The sequence below is a fragment of the Equus przewalskii genome, chromosome 7 (assembly GCF_037783145.1).
Source record: "Equus przewalskii isolate Varuska chromosome 7, EquPr2, whole genome shotgun sequence".
NCBI lineage: Eukaryota > Metazoa > Chordata > Mammalia > Perissodactyla > Equidae > Equus > Equus przewalskii.
In genome coordinates, this window is record NC_091837.1 from 62908490 (window position 1) to 62930258 (window position 21769).

Sequence of the window (21769 nt, forward strand, 5' to 3'; positions counted from 1 at the left end):
TATCGGGGAAGAAGAGGGGAATGAGCATAACATTCAGAAAAGCTGCTGTAGCAGCCCCCGTGCAAATCAGAGATTTGTGGAAATGACCACATTGCTACAGCCTGCCTTCTCTCCACAGTATGTTCTTCTCATTAATTCATTAATCTTTGTACCACCCCTGCAGCAGAGGTACTATTATTAGCTTGGGTTTGTAGATGGAGAAATAGAACTAAAGTACAGCGAAGCTCAGCATCTTGCCCAGGATCACAGTGCGAGATGTTGTTGGGAGCAGGATGTGAGCCCAGAAGTCTTGTCTCCCAAGTGTCTGCTGTAACAGAAACACTCCCCACCCCCATACTGTCCATTAGCATAATGGTTAAGGGAAGCTGTCATTTTATTTCTTGGAGTTGCATTCACCTAAGCTGCTGAACTCTCCTGAACACACATACAGTTGAGTTGTCCTAACATTTACACTGCCAAATGTCTGCATAATTCCTTTCTTTTCCTTTCCTAGCTGTCAGCAGCTGCCCTGCCTGACAGAATGCACCCACTTGGTCAGGAAAATATACTTTTGAAAAAAAAATACTGTTACACTTCAGCCCAGTGCTACAAAAGAAGCATGGTATTATCACCTAGTGAAACAATACATTTCTTTCTGAAAGGAAAGGTATATCCCATTATTTTTATGCACTGACCCTCTCTGTGCATCTCACCTCAAAGTACAAATGACATTTTGGTTTATCACCATGATGCTGCTGATGAAAATGACCCCTCAGTCGAGATGCTTGGCTGATTCAACTTGTAACTCCTGATTTGATTTCAGGAGCCATGTGAAGAAGTTGATTAGGGTGGAAACTAACATGGGCTGAGGGCCCCTCCATGTGCCAGGCACTGTGCAGCACTCATTGATTGTCAGAAAACTACAAGGTGGGTACTGGTGCTCTGGTTATATAGCTAAGAAAATATAAACTCAGAGAGGTTAACTTGACCCGAATTGTTCAGCTATCAACCAGAGGCAGGATTGGAACTCAGCTCTATCTGACTCGAAATCATGTTGAATCTATATATTAGAATAAGAATATATCCAAGGTATTGGCCCTTGATATATTTCAGTTGAACTCACTATGGAATCTATGCGCTTGAAAAAGAGGAGCCTTGCATTAAAAATCATTTGCTGAGCATGAACTCAGGGTTGTGCTGGGTTCTTGGGATTCCACCCATATGTACACAGTTGATTGTCAGGTCACAATGGGATAACTGCTGTCCTTGAGGTAGAAGCAAAATACTATATGAGTGAGGTATTCCAGGCTAGGCTGCAGAGCAAAAGAATCTGGAGGCTGGAGATGCCAGGAAGAGTTTAATGTTAGGGTCTATTACAGTGAATATATCCAAATAGACAAATATGTATAAATTAGTTACCATGTGCCAAGCAATATGATAGATCATCTCTCCATTTGTTGATGCTGAAACCAGGTTCAGAGGGCAGATGTGATTTGTTCAAGACATGAAGCCATCTAGTGACCAAGCTAAGGCTGAGTCAAACTTGTGCTGACTTCCCAGCATGCTCGTCACCATGTATCCTGGCTCTTTCTCCTACAATGCACTTAAACTTTCTGCACATCTGCCACACAGTAAGAAACTCTCTTCCTTTCTCTGCCTTTCTTCTTTGCTCCTCTGCTAAGCTCACTGTGAGAGGAAGGCTAATTAGTCTTTCCTGGGAAGTTGTTTTTAACTTTATATTTAGACTTTCATGGAAAAATTTACTAAATGTAGTCCTGAATGATAATTCCTTTTAAAATGTTTATTTAAAATCTACATTGAGCGGGGCTGGCCCGGTGGCCGAGTGGTTGAGTTCGTGCGCTCCGCTGCAGGCGGCCCAGTGTTTCGGCAGTTCGAATCCTGGGCACAGACATGGCACTGCTCATCAGGCCATGCTGAGGCGGCGTCCCGCATGCCACAGCTGGAAGGACCCACAACTGAGAATATACAACTATGTACTGGGGGGCTTTGGGGAGAAAAAGGAAAAAATAAAATCTTTAAAAAAAAAAAACTACATTGAGAAATAATTATCCACCTAGCTGTACCATTTAACACTTATATACAAAACAAACACCAGCGTAACCGCTATACTGGTTAAGAAATAAGTCTTTTCTAGCACCTCAAAAGCTCCCAGGTGACCCCTTCCTTTCCTCATAAAGGTAAACATTATTATGACATAAAGAATAACCTACTCCCCTTTTTTCTCAGAAACTGAACATTGAACAAAGGTGGTAAGACACTAAGAAATTTACAGAATACAATTCCATTCAAATAAGTTAAAATACAAAATTATATTGTTTAGAGAGATATATATATGTGGCAAAACTATAAAGAAAAACAAATAAATGAGTTATTTTTTAATACCATAAATCACAACGTCATCTTTCTGCTTAAAATCCTTCAGCAACTTCTTGTTGCATAGAAAATAAAACTCTTTTTGCTTACTCTAACCCACAAGTGCTGGATCCGGCGCTGCCCACTCCTCTGACTTGATCCCCTGGGCCTCTGCCTTCCACAAACACTGAATTCAGCCTGTTTCAAGATCGCAGCAGGCACACCCATGCCTTCAAGCCTTTTCTGGACCACTCTTTCCTAGGACTCTTGCTTTCCTGGCACCTTGTCACTCAGATCTCAGTTTAATGCCACTTCCTCAGAGAAATCCTCCCCTACCACCTCCAATCTAAATGAGATCAATTCACCTTTTTATGTTTCCATCATGGCATTTATCATTACTGACATTGTATTATTTAGTTACTTATTTGTTTGATTATGTCTGTCTGTCCCCACCAGACATAAATTCCATGAGGGAAAGGGCCACCTCTGTCATGTTTGATGCTGTCTCCTTAGCAACCAGAACAGTGACTGGCACATAGTAGATGCTGAATCAATAACGTTTGAGTGAATTGGTCAAAAAGCAAATGGTTCTCTGCTTAGATGAGGATCAAACACCAAGAATGCATAAATGTTTCATAGTAGAACTCTGAGCTAATGGCTGAAAGCTGGCCATTGGTAAGAACCAGACATATAAAGAGAAAGGGAAAAACCCAGTGGAAGAAATCTTGCTCCAGAGGCTGGGACATAGATTCTCATTTCAGGACTGAAGTTTACGTGTAGAAAGTGATGAATTTTACCTGATCCTTATGATTCCCACTCCACCCCACCTCTCCAATCATGTAAAGAAGCTTTTGATTAAACCATCCTCTGCCCATTCTAACCCTCCTCTCACACCAATAACGTGGAAAAGGGAGAGCTAAGGAGCACAAGAGAAATGTGAGAACTCAGCCAGGGCGGGCTGGGACTTTTGGAGACTCATCCCTCTCTCGGTCCAGTCCTAACTCACGCCACGGCAGTCATCCAGCCGTGTTATCAATGGACCACAGGTCCCATTCAGGGTCAGGTGACCTTGTGAAGCAGAAATAATATGTCACAAAGATACAGTGTAATAAAAGATGTGTGCGAGGCTTGGCTGCCAAGCCAGCTTTTCTAAATAACATTCTGATTGCATTCGATGCCTCAGCAACCCCACTATTCTTGCTGCCCAGGCGTTCTGCAGCCAATATATGCACTGGATGATGAAAAGCCCAGGGACCCACTGGGCAAAAGCCAAATCGCATATCGGCAGCATCGGCATAAGGGCATATAGAGCAATCCTGTTAAATATTTAGATGTGTAGGGCCCCAGAGCATGACACACACTCAGCTGGAAATGTACTTTTTTTAAACCAGGAAACTTGAGATTATAAACCAGTATAATATTGTGCCTTTTAAAGGAAAGTGAATCTGAGAAGGATTTGTTGCATATTGACCTACAGGATTTAAATCATCACCATCAAATCACATGCCTGCCAGGGACTGGGTTCATTGAATCACAGCATTAATCCCTTGCATTTACATTTTACTTTTTTTGTTTCAAATCGCTTTCACAAACATTATGATGTTTGATGCTCAAAACAAAAATCCATGGAGATAAGTTCATTAGCAAGTATTTTTTGAGCAGCTGCTGTGGACAGGACACCAAACTGTGCACAATGGGAGACACAGAGACTAGCCCTCAAATGGAGAAAGAGGGCATCTGTAGATATGGAGAAGTAGTTTCATCTCCTTGAGGGAAACTATAATGGAAGGAGCATCAGGGGACATCAAAGATGAAAAATAGAGTTTAAGAGCAAGAACAAGCATTTATCCTGTACCTGTTACCATCAAGAAACTGTCCTAGCTTCATAGCTTAGAACTAACCACCCCACAGTTGTTTACAGCACAAATGAGAAGACAGAAAATTTTAATAAAAGAATAATTATAAATACAATATTATATGTAAATGCCCACTGAGTGATCCAAAATACGAGGATGTAAGAGCTCGGAGGAAGGTAGACTGAATAAGGTTTATCGAAGAATTTGGATTTGGGCTAATATTTGAAAGAAAAGTGTTCTAAAGAAAGTGTAAGTAAGCCTGTCATGTGGGAATGTGTAAAAGAGCTTTCTCAGCTGAGGGCTTATTCTTCACATGGAGAATAATGTGAGTTTTCAAGGGTTGCGGAGCTAACCAGTTAGAACTCAGACGTATTACAACCTCCCCTACTGCAATGTGCTGCCTAAAAATAAGTGAAATGATCTGCTCACCCACTCGATAAACAGGAACCGAGTATTAGAGATGGAGTCTGAAGACTGACATGTGCAGATGAGGTAGTCCAATTGAGAAGGTAGAAAGTAAGAAACATCCAGGGCACACAGGTGAGGCGGCTCCTGGAGGGAGCATCTGAGTTGATTTACAGCATTAACAGGCGTTAGCAAGAGGAGACCTGGAATAAGGGCATTTCTGATGGAAAGAACGGAAGAAATGGAAGAAGAAAGGCTTGCATGTGGATAGCAGGCCACCTTCCTGCTGGTAGCAAGTGTTATCCAGTGCGTAGAACCAGCAGAGCCCTCATCTCTCTTTTCGTGAGTGAGGGCTTTGGTGGGTGGTAAGAAAAGAAGATGGTGACACACTCCCACCAAGAGTGAGCCCTCAGGAGTTCAGACGGAAGCCTCAGCACGAAGCAGGGGAAGTTCAAAGGCAGGTCTTCCCTCAGCACCAGGCACAGGGGTGAGCCCTGAGGACTGCGCTTTCTCTGCAGATGCTACTTCTCATATTCTACTCAAGGTCAAAGCAGAGGTTTAAAAATATCTGGCAACTGCCAATGAAGAAGTTGAACTTGATATTAAACCTAAATTGTGCATACACTTCTGCAGCTTTCTGTATTCTTCCTTCATCCTCTCTCCAATTTTCCCTGATGGCTCTTGAATATCTGAGGGTTTGATCAGAACGATTAAGAGTAAGTATATTAGGTTTCATTGAATCATTTTTGTTCAAAGTATGTGAAAGAGTTAATTACAATTATACCTCTTGAACTTCTCTTAATGAACTATCTGAACCAACACTTTGAAGAAAAGTGATGCTGTTTATAGCCATGGCTAACTATCAGGGACCATTGTTCCCTGGGACTTTCTTTGAGGAGAAATCCTCAGATAATCTCATCTCTTATTTCACTGAAAAGATATTCAGAATAAAAAAGAAGTGATCATGTAAATAAACATGGCACTTTTTTTCCCTCTGCTGTACTGTTAGAGAAACAGAGCTACCACATGGACACCAAGAACAAGGGAAAGATCAATTAAGGAAAGCCTGAGTCACCAATGCAGCTAAGTGTAACTAAAGACCTCCTGGGTTGAGAATTGGAAGGTGCAGACCTGGGCTGAGATCTGCCACTTCCCAGTCATGACTCTCCAGGATCGTAGCTCTGTGGTCTGTAAAATGTGGATAGTCGACTACCAGCTGCACACTGCAGGCCTCAGTCCATCTCATGGGCTCGTTGTGTGCTTGTGAGGATTCAGTGAGATCACCTGACACAATCCCTGACGTATTATAGAAAAGTACAAATGCTAATTTAATAAGTGAATGATGTCTAAAGAATCAGAGTAGGACTGCACAATGAGTGTGGCCATTTGAGTCAGAGAAACGGGGTCAGAAACTGGGTTGCCACTGGTGCTGTCTGCCTGCGGATAATCATGAGATTTCTCTGAATCTCATTAAATGAGAGCACCTGGGACAGGCCTAGCACAGGGAGAGGGGAGTGAAAAAAAATGTCTGTTTCCCTTCCTTTTGCTTCAAAACAACCTATCACCCCAGACCTTCTACTTTCTCTCTGATGTACGTTTACACTTACTGAAAATCTGCGCCCAAAGCTGTATAAGGATGACTATGCTGCCCACCCCACTCCAAAGGGGTCTTCAGTTGAAATGCCTCCAAGTTAGCAAACCACAGCTTCTGAAGCCTTAAGATTAGAGAGAGAACCAGGAGACACAACAAGCCACTACTAATGTTTGTGTTGGTGTGAGTTTGAGTGTGTGTATGTTTGAATGTGTTCAAGAATGTGAGTGTGTGATTTCCCTAGTAAGACCTGGATGAAAAAATAACTGGAAGAGATCAGATGGATATGGAACAGCATATACATATATGTATACACGCAATTAGAGAGTGTACTGAGGGGCCCCCAGGACCCGTTCAGGGCCGCTGTAGCTTGTCTGTCAGACCAACTCGTCCTCACTCGAGTGTTAACAGAGCCCTGCCCAGAGCCACACAGGATGCCAAGCGACTGAGAGATGGGACTATGTTAGTTAAGGACGAAGATACAACCTAGAATTTTGTGTCGTTTTTACCTGCATGGGAAAAAACTAATTCCAAATTTGCCATTGTAGGAAATAACATTCCTGTTTTCTCAGACTGGCTTTTATTTTTTCCTGTCTGAGGTTTTTCTGTAAATGGGTTATTCAGGCAAGTAAAAAGGCAGAAAAATAAACACTGCTACTGTTTTCAAATTCAACAACCTCCATGGCTGTTAGTAATCCTTGATCAGTCCTGCCACGCTTCAGTAACAGTATTCCTTACACTTCCTTCTTGCCAGTAATCTTGAATGTATGGGCTGCATTGCCTTATTGTTTTGTTTTTTTTTTATCAGAACCTTTAAAACTGCATTCATGAGAGTACCAATCTGCTTTATAAAATTGAGGTTTAGCTCTCCTGGCAACAACCACAGAAAGAAAAGAAATTCTAAAAAACAGTTGTGACTGTATTGTTAAAAATGTTGAATCCAGCTGAAGTCTTTTCTCCTGGCTTTCCCAAGTACTGGGACAGGGTATGGCTCTCGAGTCTGTCAACTGGAAAATTCTTCCTAAAGGGCAAAATGCAACATTATGGATCACAGTCAACCAAAGAGGGGAAAAAAGTAAAGTAGAAAATCGCCCTCCAAGCTGATAAAAACCCATCTGCCTCCCATGACAAGGCAGTGCCATTCTTCACAGCCTCCCATCCTGAAGACATTTAGAGGGTCATAATTTCCAGTTCCTTTTTCTTTTATTCTTCCTTCTTTTTCTTGGTGGGGGAAGGCAAGTCTGAAAGGAGCTGGTTGCTGAAGACTGAGAGAAGATGGCCTGAACTAATTCATCTTGTGACCTTTTAGTGCTTTCACAGTAAGGTGATTTAATAGCACTTAATCTGTCAAAAATCTGAAGCTTTGTAATAACTGTATATTAAGCCGGTTTTTATGGAGCATTAGCTAAAGTCCTTCCAGTTTACAAAGAAAGAGAGAAAGAAAGAAGAGAGAAAACATTTGCCATGTTTATCCTCATTAAACTTGCTGCTATTCCCCAGTGGGTTCCTGTGCTATGGAGTGACTGCCCACAGGGCACTTTTGTCCCTGCATTGTGTGATGTCATAAGAAGGGCCAGACCAAAACTGGCCTGACTGGAGCACTGCAGACTGGCTCATGTTGCTGACTCTGAAAATGGATTTGCTGTTGAGAGCCACTGGGGAGAGGCATGGGCAAACCCCACACAACTGGTCCCTATAATTGTTTTAAATCCAAAGTACTTTGTTGCAAAGTGAAAGAAATTATGATTGTATTGTCTTGATGTATTTTTTTTTCCAACACTAACAACCAATTCTCTGACACCAACTAATTGTCCAACAGTATAATTCAGTTCTGACACTGTTACCACACAAAAATGGGGTTCTCGTACCTGATGTGCATAAAAAGGTCAATTATTGTGGCAGCAGCTTTTGGGAAAAAATGTAGCTTTATTACCAGATCCATTTGCAAGGAGACAGGAGGCATCAGCTCTCAGGTCTGTCTCCCCAATCCAGGGCTTGAGGCAAAATTTATGAGATGAAGGGCAGGGAAGTATGAAGTGTGGAGATGGATGAGTGGAGGTAAGGAGAAGTGAGGTAACTGATGATCTGTGTAAGCATAGTCAAGCTTCATGGCTTTTCATAGGACGCATGTTCACAAAATGGTGGTGTTAGCACTATCTGAGGGTAGAGTTTTCAGCCCTTTGACATCAAAAGGGTCACTTATGGGGCATTTGTGCAGGCCCAGTTGATGGACTGGTGGTCTCAACCAGCATGAACTGGACAAGGAGCCGTTTCTCAGTTCCTGAGAAACCACTCTTAATTGTTCATCAGTGGGATCAGTTGAACTGATCCTAGAGGGCATGTGGTTACAACACGATCTACCTGGAATTAGCATCAGATCCCACAAGTTAAAGGGCTGTCTCACAAAACTGTCCCCAATTCAGATACCAGCGACAGTGGGGTCTCCAGGTGACCTACACTTTGGCCAGCTAACTACAAATTCAAGGATTCCTGTGACTTCTTCTTCAAATTTGATAATTTGTTGATGACACAAAATTCAGGAAAATCCTTTACTTAGGATTAACAAAGATACAACTCAGGAACAACCAAATGAAAGATCTGCATAGGGCAAAGGATGGGGATGAAGAACACATAGCTTCCATTCACTCTCCAGGGATGCCACCCTTCTAAGTATAGCGATGTATTTACCCCAGAAAATGTTCAAGTTTTATAACCCAATCTCCAGCTCTCCTCCCCTCCCTAGGGGTTAGGGGGCGGAGCTGAAATTTCCGGCCCTCTAATTATGTGCTTGGTCTTTCTGGTGACCAGCCCCCATCCTGAAGCTGTCTAGAGGCCCCAAACCTGAGTAACCATTAGCAGAAATTGAGGTGTGGTGAAAGGGCCTCGTTATGAATAACTAAAGAGACATTCCTATTATTCGGAAAAACCCAAGGGTTTTAGGAACTCTGTGCCGGGATCAGGAACAAAGACTAAATATATTCTTTATTATACCACACTTGGACACAGTCTGTCCAGTCTAGCAAGGCCAGATTAAGGCAAAGTTAGAAATTTTACCTCGAGTGGATCTAAAATTTCACTTCTTAAGACAGGGTACTTACATCCATCTAGTGATCTTGCTCATATAACTTTGATGCTTTTTTCCATGTCTGTTTAATACCCTCTCCTCATCAACCAGTCCCCAGGGTTCATTTGGAGCTCACCTCCTGTGTAAGCCTTCTTTTCCTGGCCTCCCAATCCTTGTCAACCTTATCTCCCTTCCCCTTCTCTGAGTTCCTGTGATACCTGGAATCTGTAACACAAGCTTGGTTAGTATTGGATTGGCTCCAGCTGGATCATAACTTCTGTATTGTTTAATGTCAAACAAGAAACAGATGGCACATTTAAGTCGGGATAAATTGAGGAAGATTTCATAGAAGAATGATTTTCAAAAATGGAGATAGGCTTTAGAGAAACCAATAGAATACCAGGGCTGACAATAGCCCTATTGCCATGCCTAAGCCTGAGGTGGTGGCGGAAAGAAGAGTTGCCAGAACTGGAAGGAACGAGTTATACAGAGAGGGCCTCCTTTAAAGGATTTGTGACTTCTGCTAGAGAAATGAAGTCAGATCAAGATGATACCACAAAGGGGGCTGGGTGAATAAATATCCCCCAAATCACCATCTTATCTCCTGCTAGAGTTCCCCAGTGGCTAAACCAAACCAGAAGCCATGGGCAAGTGAGCCCATTGATGAAATCCATAGAGGTCAGTCCCCGAGCAGAGAGAAGGTGGAGGGTAGATTGAGAAGTGCAATATAACAGAGAAGAGTTTAATAAATAATCATTGAGGTGTGGATCCTGAGGCCCATGGGTGTTCCCCAAGTCCAGATAGGCAAATCCTCCCATATCAAGACACTTAGGCTCTCTTCTATGGCCGCCATTCCCCAATGCCTCCTCTTTCTGCCTGGAATATTGCAAAGATGTTCACCAAATATTCTCCTTGAAATATTATTATTTCGATCTCTCTACTGACTGAAATTTAACAAAAAGAGCAAAGGAACTAAGAGACTACGGAGGATTCAAAGTGCCAAATGCAATGGGGGAGAATAGGACTCATCATGCCTTCTGTCTTCACACATTCTTTTCTCTTAGTTTCCATGAAGCTGCCTTCCTAGTTGTTCTCCTACTCACTGCAAGTTCTTGGGCTCTTTGTGTGTTCCATCTCCCACATGCATTCTCTTTGGGCTCTTTTCTCTTTATCTTTGCACTTTCTTCCTAAAAGATGGCTCAGGTCTCATTATTTTAAATATTGTCAATGTGCTTATGCCATGGAAGATTTTTAAATCTCAAATCAGACCTTTTCAGTAAATTCTGAGCACGTATATAAAGGTCCTTATCTAGCAGCTCTTATTGAATATCTCACATATATCTCAAAATGTATTTCTGAAAATGAACTCCTTCCTCTCTTCCTAAGCGGTTAAAGAATACCTCCAGCCACCGAGCTGTTCAAATCAGAAGCAGGGTGGTTCCTCCTCCCTCCTCTCTATCCCCCTCCTGTAAATCTCCACCAAATCCTGCACACTCTCCCTAGCTCTACAGTATGTATGGAATCTTCAGACTCTGCAACAGCCACTTTGGTTCAAACAACCAGTGTATCTTGCTAAACTACTAATTGGTCTCTCTGCTTCTTCTCTTTGTTGCCTCCAAATCACTTTCCACACTGCTAGCAGAATGACCATTTTAAGATGCTAATCCAATCTCTAATTCTTCTTAAATCTGTTCACTAACTCCCCATTGCATTTAGAATTAAATCCAACTTCCTTCCTGTGGTCTGTGAGACCCTACATGATCGCCCTGCTTCCCTCTCCAGACTAACCAACCGGATCTCCCACCCATCTCCTCTCTCACTCATTGACCTACCAAGTTCGTTCCTAAGAAGCTTCTTTATAGGTGCTCTCCGCTCTTGCTAGAAGGTTCTTCCTGAAGAACATGCATGCTGGCTATTTCACTTGGCTCAGGTTTCAATTCAAATGTTACTTCCTCAGAGAAACCTTCCCTGATTATCTCATGTAAACTAATTTCCGTCCTGATCACCCTCAAATCTCCTGCCAGGTTTAATTCCTTCAGAGACTTGTCATTATCTGAAATTATATTATTTATTGTCTATTTATAGTCTTCTCCAGCAGAATGAAAATTTCTAGAAATCGCTAATCCTTACTGCCTAAGAAAATGCTGGTACATAATAGTTGCTCAATAAATAATTTTTTTCTGAAATTAGTTGATGAATGAATAAATGAAGTCATGAATAAAAGACAATTCTCTCCTTCTTCACCTCTTGCTAATAACTCTTTAACTCAGTTAAACAAGCACCTATCTCATAACTTAATATATTAGTTGTTTATATGCAAGTGTTATTTTTCCCAAATACAATGAAAGATTCTGGAGGCTGGAGATACATTTCATATAACTTTTGATCTCTCACGGTTTCCAGTATATTATTGGCCACCTGGGAATTGCTGAGTAAATAATTGTTGAGAGAATAAATGGAAGAATCGAATGGGAGGAAATGAAGGAACAAAGTACCTTTCTTTTCATGTGATAACAAGCTCAGCATCCAACATAAAGAGCTCCAGCCAAGAGCTGCTTGAGTACATCCTCTCGCGGAAATAATCTTCTTCTCTATGTTTAATACTCTTCCCTGGTGTTCCTCATTTCTTGAAAGTTTTAGCCTTTGCACAAAATCCAAAGAAATAAAAAGACACAGCTTAAGCCCTCAGAGAAGCTTGGTTAAAGTGTGAGAAACAGAGGTAAGTGGTGGATGTGATTTAAGACAGGTACTTCAGACTCCATAAATTTTTTCAGTCAGCATTAGAGCTGCTTAATATTTTATATAACATTGCTTGCCTAGGTGTGACATCTAGAAAACCTCATAAATGTGAAAATTTTCTTTTCTGATTTATTTTTCTCCTGTCATCAGGGATGGTTTCTGTCCACTTCGCCTATATTCCCTTCCTTCTCTTTTTGCTCATTCATCACAATTATAAATATCTGCACTTTTCCTTGATTATAGTTAAATAGACTCTAAATCATTATCTTCATTTCTTTTTTTGAAATAGTATATGGAGATTACAACATAAGGAGAATTCCTTTATGTCAAATGAACATGGGAAGTCTGATGATTCCTTCCTTCATTCACTCATGTCTTCAGTATCTACTATACTAAGTGTGTTAGAATAGAAACAAAGATGTGTAAAAACAGGTCCATTAGTACTTCCCACCCATGACATAGATGGTAGAAGGACATTTCAAATAAGATTTTAACACAACAGCAAATTCCAATTTGCAAACATGAGGCCAGTTTTATTTTTCCATACTCAGCCCATATTCGACACCTTCTTTGTGTTCCATGTTGGCTCATTTCTGTATGTGTGGTGTGTATGTATGGGGGTGGGGATAGGTATGTATGATACAATCCTGTTTCCTAGTGGACATCAGGTTCCATCGACAGAAGGGATGAATTATTGCTTATTTTACACACTTCCTGTATGCATCACAAGTGCTTCCCAAGTTGGATACATAACAGGCACAAATAATTCGTAACGTTTCACGACATTTACATATTTTTCCAACTCAAGTCAATTTGGCTTCAAACTTGCATTTGTCAAACTTGACAAGATCCCTTAGAGCCATGTTCTATGCCTTAAGGTCCTGACAGGACCAGGAGGGTTACAAAGTCCAGGAAATGGGGGAAATACTTCTGGTCATCCACACAAGCCCTCTGTAGGTGCCAAAGGCTGGTGGCTCTGTTACCAGCTGTAACGATCAGTACTAGGCTGGCTGTAGGCACCCTTCTACTGTTCCCAAGGCTGCAGTACTTGCACCTAGCCTCCATGTTCATTCACTAGGCCTAAGCATCTCCCATCTGGAGTCTTGTTCAGTCCTGCAAGCATGCCACATACTTCTACCACTAGCAAAACCAACAAATCCCAGATTCCTTTCTCAATCTTAAGGAAGTCAGTCTCTACAGATAAGCATTCCTTCTGTATTTGAATATCTTCCCCACCCATCCTTACCTAAAATGGCCTGGACTGGTATTTTGCAACCCTTTCAGATTCAAGGCATCTATTTTATAAAAAATATTTGGTAATGAATGATTTATTATCTTAAAATAAAATTGATAGACTACCTATCCATGTGATTTCAAAAAAAAAGAAATAGAAAAAGAAAGAAATAGGTAATGCCCTATTTGTATTATAAAAGTGAAATAAGAAGAAAAATATGTTATGATAAAATAAGGTTTCAGTATGTCAATGCTTTAGGAAAAAGTCATGTGATTGTACCACCACAAAGAATCATTAAGTTTGTAGCAGCCATAAATGTGAACTGACACAGCTACATTGTATTAGCAAACAAATACCTCAAGTATGATTTTAATTCGTAATATGGTAATGGTAGCATTCTGAAGAAAACATTGAAATCCCCCCTCAATTTCTACAATATTTCCCTGTTTAATAAAGAATTTGGTCTCAGCCCAAAGAGAGGTATGGCTTTTGATTGGAGTGTTTTTCTTGTTCATGGTGGGCCCTTTGGACCATACCTTATAGTTTATGCTAATTAGATAACTCAGCATGGGAGAAGGCAATACCAGGAACACCAACCATGTGATCAGAGGATTGAGCCACATGATATCACCTAGACCTCTGGTTAAAGGAGCATGGCTGGAGATTGAATTTAGTGACACAGGTAATGATTCAATAAATAGTGCCTACATAATAAATCCCTGGTAAAATACTCTGGACACTGAAGCTCAAGTGAGCTTCCCAGATTGGCAACACTCTGTTCATATTGTCATACATTGATGCCAAGAGTGTAGTGCATCCCTGAGGATATGGAAGCTTTCATTCGGACCTCTCCCAGACTTCACCCTCTGCATCTCTTCCTTTGGCTGGCTCTTATTTGCATAGTTTTGCTATAATAAAACTGTAATCCTAGGTATACCACTTTACTGAGTTCTTTCCAGAGCCTCACATTAATCTACCCTTTTTCATACATAATTTTGGCACCCAACAAAAAATAACCATGTATAGAGAAGATAAGACATGACCACAAACAGAAAAAGATAGAAAATAGGAATAGACCTCTAGGGAACCAAGATAATAGAGACATCAAAAGGGACTTTAATTTATTTATGATTGCTATATACCAGGAATTAAAAGATAAATTTTATAATGTTGGAAAAGATCTAAAACTATGAAATAGAATTACATTGAAATGCTAAAAGTAAAAAGAAAAAATGCAAAGAACCAAAATCGATAATGAAAAGAATTGATGTAACAGAAGATTAGACTTGGCTGACTAGAGACTTAGAGAACTGAAAGATAGTCTAGAAAAAAATATCCTGACTACAGCAAAGGGAGATAAAAAGGTGGAAAATACAGAATAGAGCATTAGAGATATATGGGCTATAGCGATAGCTCTATATGCTTTCAATTGGAATCTCAGGAGAGAAAAGAGAGATAGAATGGGCAAGAAGCAATATTTGAAGAGACAATAACTGAGAATTTTCCAAAACTGAAGCTGAAAGACATCTGTCAAAGTTCAAGAATTATTAAAACCTCAAGAAGGATAACGACCTAAAAAACATCATAGTAGTCTGATAAAAACCAAAAAGAAAAGAGAAAAATCTTAAAAGCGTACACACAAAAAGGACCTATCACCTTTGAAGGAGCAACAGCTGACTTCTCAAAATGAAAAAAGAAAAAGCCATAAGAAAGACAATGAAGTGATATCTTCAAGGTAGTGAAAGAAAATAACTGACAATCCAGAATCCTATACCCAGTGAGGAAAAAGTAATGTTTCAAAAATAAAGGTCAAATAAATAAATTTCCAGAGAATCAATAACTGATAGAGTTTGTCACTGGCATACTCATCATAAATGAAATATTAAAAGCGGAGGGAAAATAATTTACCTTAGAAGAAATGGAGAACATCAGACAGGGTAAATATATGGGTAAGTCTATATACTATAAATACTATACTTTGGGATTAAATTAAATGACAATAATAGTAGAAAAATTGAGAAGAGTGTAATTTGAGTAAAGTATTCCAGGTCCTTGCATTGTCATGGGAATGAAAAAAATGCTAATTTATACTAGAATTTAATAAGGCAATACATAAATCTTATACATTTTTTAAAAAGGCAAAAAAAAAAGAAGTGAAAAAGAAATATAGGACATGCAAAAAAATAGGAAATGAAGAATAAGATGATAGACTTAAACCCTAACATATAGATAGGCAATTCCATTAAACATACACGATCTAACTATTTCTATTAAAAGGCAGTTTGTCAGATTAAAAGACAAGGTTTATTTCACCAGGAAAACACAACAATTCAAAATTCCTATGCACCTAAAATATTTAGGCTTTATAGTTAACAGTGAGGTGATTCCAGACTCTAGGCAGACATTTTGCTTTCTGTTTTGTTTTGTTTTCTTTTAACTGACAGAACATTTGAAAGTCACGTAGACACAGGACAATTCTTTTTTTATTTTGCAAGATTGTTCTGCCCATTTCCATATATTTAGCATTCCTAGACTTCCTCCAATAAATGTCAAAAACATACCATACTTCCCAAACACTCCCTAGGGAGCAGTACTATTCAGTCCTTAGCCTACATCACCAGAACAGAACTAGGAGTTGTTGCCCTGTAGTAAAAACAAATTGGGAATTGCCATCCTGGTAAAGGAGGCCCCAGAAATCAAGAACTCAAAGGCCTTCCTGCTCATCTTATGAAGTAAAAGGGGAAGATCACATTTTTGTTTTTTTTTTTCTTTTGTGGCCCAGGTTTGACCAATTAACCAATCTGGATATAGTAATCGGGTCAGAAAAGGACACCTGAACCAGCCAGGGCAACAAAACTCTACTCCAAGACTTCTGTCAGAAATTATTGGAAGGAGTGCTATCTCTCTATAGGAAATGCTCTGTGTAATTTCCCCGATATTTACATCCATATGATTTCAAAGAAAGGCTATGTCCTCAGCAGGTCATGAGTGGGATCTACCTTTTCATTTCTGTTACGTGGAGAAAGATCTTGAACCCAACATTTTGGGAATACAACAAAGTTTATGGTCTGGCAGCCTTTTGCAGCAGCACCGATGGCAATCAACTGCAATTTGGAGCTGTGGGGTGGCCAGATGGGCCGACCTTGGGCCATTCCAACACAGGCAAGGTTGGGCTGGGACTGCCTGCCCATCATCCTGGTTTTCTCTCCTCCTGCATGCTTGGAGTGCTGAGAGCTGCCTCACAGGTGGGGAACAATTGTATTACCATAAACCTCCAATTAGAGAGGTTCCCGGGCTGGCTGATCTGATCCCTTTACAAGAGTTGCTGATAGTGGCCAAGTTCTGCCCCAGATCTGCACATTCGCTCAATCAGAAGATAAAGGAAGTTACAGAAAGAGATTTGGAGAAGGAATTCTGTCCAATGAGTTTGGAACCTGGGGGTTGCACACAGACAGCTTCTGGTGCAGGAAGGATTAGAAATTAGTAAGAAGACTACTGTCCTGCCTAAGTCAATTGACTGAGAGGAGACTGATTCTCCCTTTTCTGAAATCGTGCTTTGGCTCTGGGATACTCTAAGTCATCCGAGATGGTTTTACTTCATATGTTCTTAGGAAAATACCAGGAGGATCGGTGAGAGGACAGCCTACCCACTAGATATCTAATCATAGGTCTATAATTATGCATCACTTTCATAGTAAGGTAAAAGCTAATACTGCTAGTGCAGTCTCCAGGAAAATAATTACAAGATAAGTATATGTTTAAAGTTAAACAAGTTTCCTCTTCTAGCTTCAAGATATTTGGTTCCACGTCTTGGAATCTAGTATAGCATAGGTACATAAGACTTCTAGTTTTTAAATAATAAACATCTATACACACCTACTCATACTTTCAATAAAGAAATCAGTGCAGCATATGAAAAGAGTATAAGACGGTGAGGGATGAACAATAATTCTTAACATATGTTACAGAAAAAAACAAATTATCTGAGTTTAGACCATGTAGTAGAAACTGGTCTACATAAGGGTTAACACCAGCATTTTCTTCATCTTATTACTTTAAGTCCAAACATTCGTGAATGCAATAGTTAATCTAAAATAGTCAAGAACTATGAAATCCCAGCCTTTATTAAATGTGCACATGGACGATATAAATCTTCCTTGAGCCCAGGGTCACTTTGATCCTTTTAGTGGCTCATAAAGCAGCGTGTATCCTTGTGCGGACAAAGGAGGCGGTGCCACGTCTGAGCGAGGAGCTGCAGAAGGGTCTTTGAAGGGAGGACGGGGACACAGTTGAGTCTTAGATTGTCTCAAATACTGAGACTAGATTTTTCTAAACTCAGTTTGGAAGAGAAAGACAATGAAAAGAGGGATTTTTATACATTGAACTCATCTTCTGATCCTTCTCTATTGTTATCCACAGGTTGTGGGCATAACATCTAATGTTCAGTGGTGTCCTGATGAAATCAAATTGGGTTAAATGAAGCTTAAGTGCCTGCCCCTGAAAGATCCTCAACCTAAGGTCAGAAACCTAATTATTGTCACCAGAAGGGACTGACTACGGGAAACACACGGCCCTAGACGATTTGGAAAGTGTTTTAGTAAAAAAGTGGATTTCTCATTCATCTGTAGGTAACTAATTGTTTGATACCCTTTTAGTCCCAAAACCTAAGGTAGCAGCATTTTCACCTTTTTAAAAATTTTATTTTAAAGGGATTTAACAGCACTTTTACTTTCAAGGATGGTTCAGAGGTGCACTGCCAGGTTTCTGAGGAGACTGCAACACGGGCCAGCAAGCGCAGGGCAAAACTGTTACACAGGCTCCGGGGTCACTCTCTCATTGCTTGTATGTAAATAGGAGGTAAACAAGCTATTTTGCCTCAGAGGGCCCGAAGGAGGAGCGATGAGATAGTGAATTTAGAATGCCTGTGGTGTTTTTTTTTAGAAAATACAGTTTATGAGGCCAGGGCATAAATATTATTATTGTTATTATTCTGATGCCTACTGAATAAGGCAGCATTGCCAATGGCATGTTCTCTCAGTAAGTCCCCTCTGGAGATTCCAACAAGGATCTGACAGGTGAAAGGCCACACTTTTCATTAGATAACCCCCAAGCAAGGTTTGGAAGCCTGGGTTTTTAATAAGAAGAGCCTTTTCCAGTCCAAGTTTTCAGTGTATTGATATAGTTACTCATATTGCAATTTCAGAATAAATGCTTCTGGCAGAGCTCTCGCCCGCAAAATTCCCTCTACTAATCTTTAAGAAGAATCGAGGTAAGTAGCATATCATCACAGAGGCAGGATTGCTTCCGTCAAGGCAGGGCAAGGTGTCAAAGACTTCTGGCAAGCACCCTACCAGGCCAGACTCAAAACTTGGTATGGTACTAACTTTTCCGAAACTGAAACAAAGTTATTTATTTTTGTTTTCATTCATTGATTTAACTGTAATTTTCTAAAGATAGTCATTTTAATATATTAAATTATCTCCACCACTGTCGTCACACATAAGGACTGACACAGAAGCGTGGAGAATGATGGTAAGGTTTTCAGCATAAGGTGAATACCGGGTATGGAAAAGTAACAAGGTGATAGTAACGATTTCATAAAATTGTTATCAGAAAATAACTAGAACGAGAGAGGTCTGTGTACCCACGTATTCCACTGTATATGTTTTAATTTTTTATTGTGAAATCAGCATACAAAGAAGTGCACAATATTTATCAGTGATCAATGGTTTATTATGAAACCAATGTATAATGACCACCTACGTCAAAAAACCCACTCTGACCCCTCCTAGTCACTGCGCCTCTGGAACTGCTACCCTGGTTTCAATGTAATCACATTTTTGTATTTATTTGTAGTTTTTTCCCTAGGCATTGGCTTTGAATACTAAAATTTGGTTCGAACTGTATTCTGAAATTCATGTAATTGGAATTATACTGTATATACTCCTTTCTGTCTGGCTTCTTTATTCATGCTTTCTAAGGGCTTTCATCAGGGACAGTCATGGAGCCCTGGAATGCCTACATGACTGGTCTTAGCTACTCAGGCTCCAGCCTCCGCAGAGGTCAAACTGGTACAGTATGGGTCAGAGTCCCAGGCACACCAAAACAGGTATTCACTGTAGATCACAGTGTTAGCATAAATGGTGTGGCCCAAAGCCTCATGTGTACAAGACACTCTTAGGTAGGAGCAGGTAAATGGAATTAGAAACCTAAAAATCTGTTTACTTTCTAAGAAGGTAGTAAATTGAAAAATGAAAGATTTGGATAATATGACTCCATACATCCCCTAAACATCACTGCAATGAAACAGACAGATGGCTTGACACTGTCTAAGGAGGTTGTTGCCATAAGGGATTCTGACTAGAGTGGAGTAGGACATGAAAAATGGAGAGAAGGGGAGAGAAAGGATACTAATAGGTGTCTTTTCATGTATTCCAGCCAAGTTGACCCTTCCAGACTATTTATATCTTGAGTTTGGATTTCTCTGGTTTCTGGAAAAAATATGAGGACAAACTCTATATGTATTCCTGCAGCGCCTAACTGTGGGAGCAGGGAAGGAAGGGGTTGGGGGGGCAAGAGATATATATGGCCACTGCCAAGTCAATGAGGGCACCCAGAGGTCATGCTGGGAGTCCGTGATAAAGGGTAAGAAGGATCTGACAAAGGATCCAACAGAATGTTCTGCCTCATGCCCCTAAATCATTGCTTCCTGCTGGAAGATGTAGAATGTCAGGATCGACATTATGAAGTAAATATTGTGCACAATGGGGAGGGAATTAGCTGTTCAATTGCCATTAATGCTAATGAGACTTTGGTGGTTAATTTCCCATGCCTTGTGCTGAATATTTGCCCCAATTAGTTATGTCAAGCTTGTGCCACACTCCTACCAAGTTTTCACTTTTAGGTTGGAGTGCAGAAGGGAGTGGGTAATTGTCCACATCATTTCCTTCAATTTCAGATGGTGAAGGCAAGGCTGAAGTCATCTGATCATATTGTTCGCTCCTTCAGATGAAAAGCCTCTGAGAAACTAGCACTTTGCCCAAAGTTTTGGAATGTACAACCCCTTGGAAATCATTGTTTTCATTAGTAAGCTACCTGCTGCGTCATTCTCTTATAGGAGACGGGTTTATTCTGGTTTATTTATTTCACTCCAAAGAATAATTTCATTTCTATTCTCATTAGACCTACAGTTTAGTTTAACATCCCTATTACTTCCATGATGATGCTCCAGATAATAGGAAATTAGAGGATATGTAGGAGTGAGTTTTAGGGGAGTACAATTGTACAGATCAGTCTATAATAAGCTTTTATTCTTGCGTACAAGATAGGCTTTCTCTTTTGTTCCAAAGAAAAGCATGTATATCTCATTTATGGAACCTCTCATCAGCCTTATCTTATATATTATATATATTTCTCTTATTTTCCCTACTAGATTGTAAGCTCCCCAAGGACAGGGACAGTGTTTTATGTATTTTTACTTCCTGTGCTAATATCTAGCAAAGCACTAGACATTCAGGTAATATTTACTAATGAATGGAAATATAACAAACATAACTGAAATGAGCATGGGGTAGCATCAAGTAGTTTAAAATATCAAATAGAAGTTCCCTTTAAATCAATTCTTAGGGTACATGTAGTCATACCATATGCATTTCCAGAACTTCAAAGAATTTGTTTTTAGTGTGTGAGAATTCTCTTGAGAATAATTCAAATAAAGAAATAACTAGGTTTGAAACAAAAACAGGAAGTAAAAAGGAGGGTAGGAAGAAAGGGCAGGTTTTTGCAGTAAGCTTGTGGGAAAGATATACATGAAAATAAGCAGAAATAAAATCCAGGCTGTAAGCTGGACTCAGTGGTTGCAGTGAGGTGAGGAGGGCCTAGGCATCTATAAAAGGGGCCATGATGTCACATGCTGTGGAACAGAGTGAGGACTCTGTAACCCTGGGTGTAGGGGAAAGGAGTTGATGAATATACACTCAAACAGCCTGCCTTGAGGCTTTTTATATTTCAGATTTTCTTGCTAATCCTCATAGCTCTTCTTGAGGAAAGAAGTGGGGCCTCGTAGGTGTGAGAACACAACTGCTGATCACGAATCAAGAAGGAATTTCTAAATTTGGATTGAGAAACATAATCTAGCAGAAAACTACAAACTGTTCCTCCTATGTGTATTCTCCATAACAAAACAAAACACAATTTAAGCATTTCATTGAAACCTGAAGAAAGTAAGCCCTGAAAGATATTAATGAGGAAGAGAAGATCAACAAAACTAATAGCATAATATCCGTCCTTATCAATGTAACCATGTAAAACGTCACTAATACAGTCTAGTCAATTGGTGTTTGACAAATATGGGTTGAATAAATGAGTATAGAGTCCCAAAGCATGCCACCCCAGATTCGTCTTGGAAGAGATTGTTTTCCACCCTTTATAAGTAAGCTTAGAAAAGTGGCCTCCCTCTGAAGCCATTTATGACCATCAAGAGAGAGGCATATCCATGTCCTAGCCATTGGATTTCTCTTTTCATGTTG

At 40.1% G+C, this 21769-nt stretch overlaps 1 long non-coding RNA gene across 1 annotated transcript; it reads left to right on the forward strand.

Moving 5' to 3' along the window:
- Positions 1-1485: 1485 nt before the first annotated feature.
- On the forward strand, positions 1486-20333 carry LOC139084929 (uncharacterized). Its single transcript, XR_011542868.1, has 4 exons — positions 1486-1610; positions 17661-17759; positions 18445-18510; positions 20200-20333. It is a non-coding gene; the product is annotated as an uncharacterized lncRNA (long non-coding RNA).
- The last annotated feature ends 1436 nt before the right edge of the window (positions 20334-21769 follow it).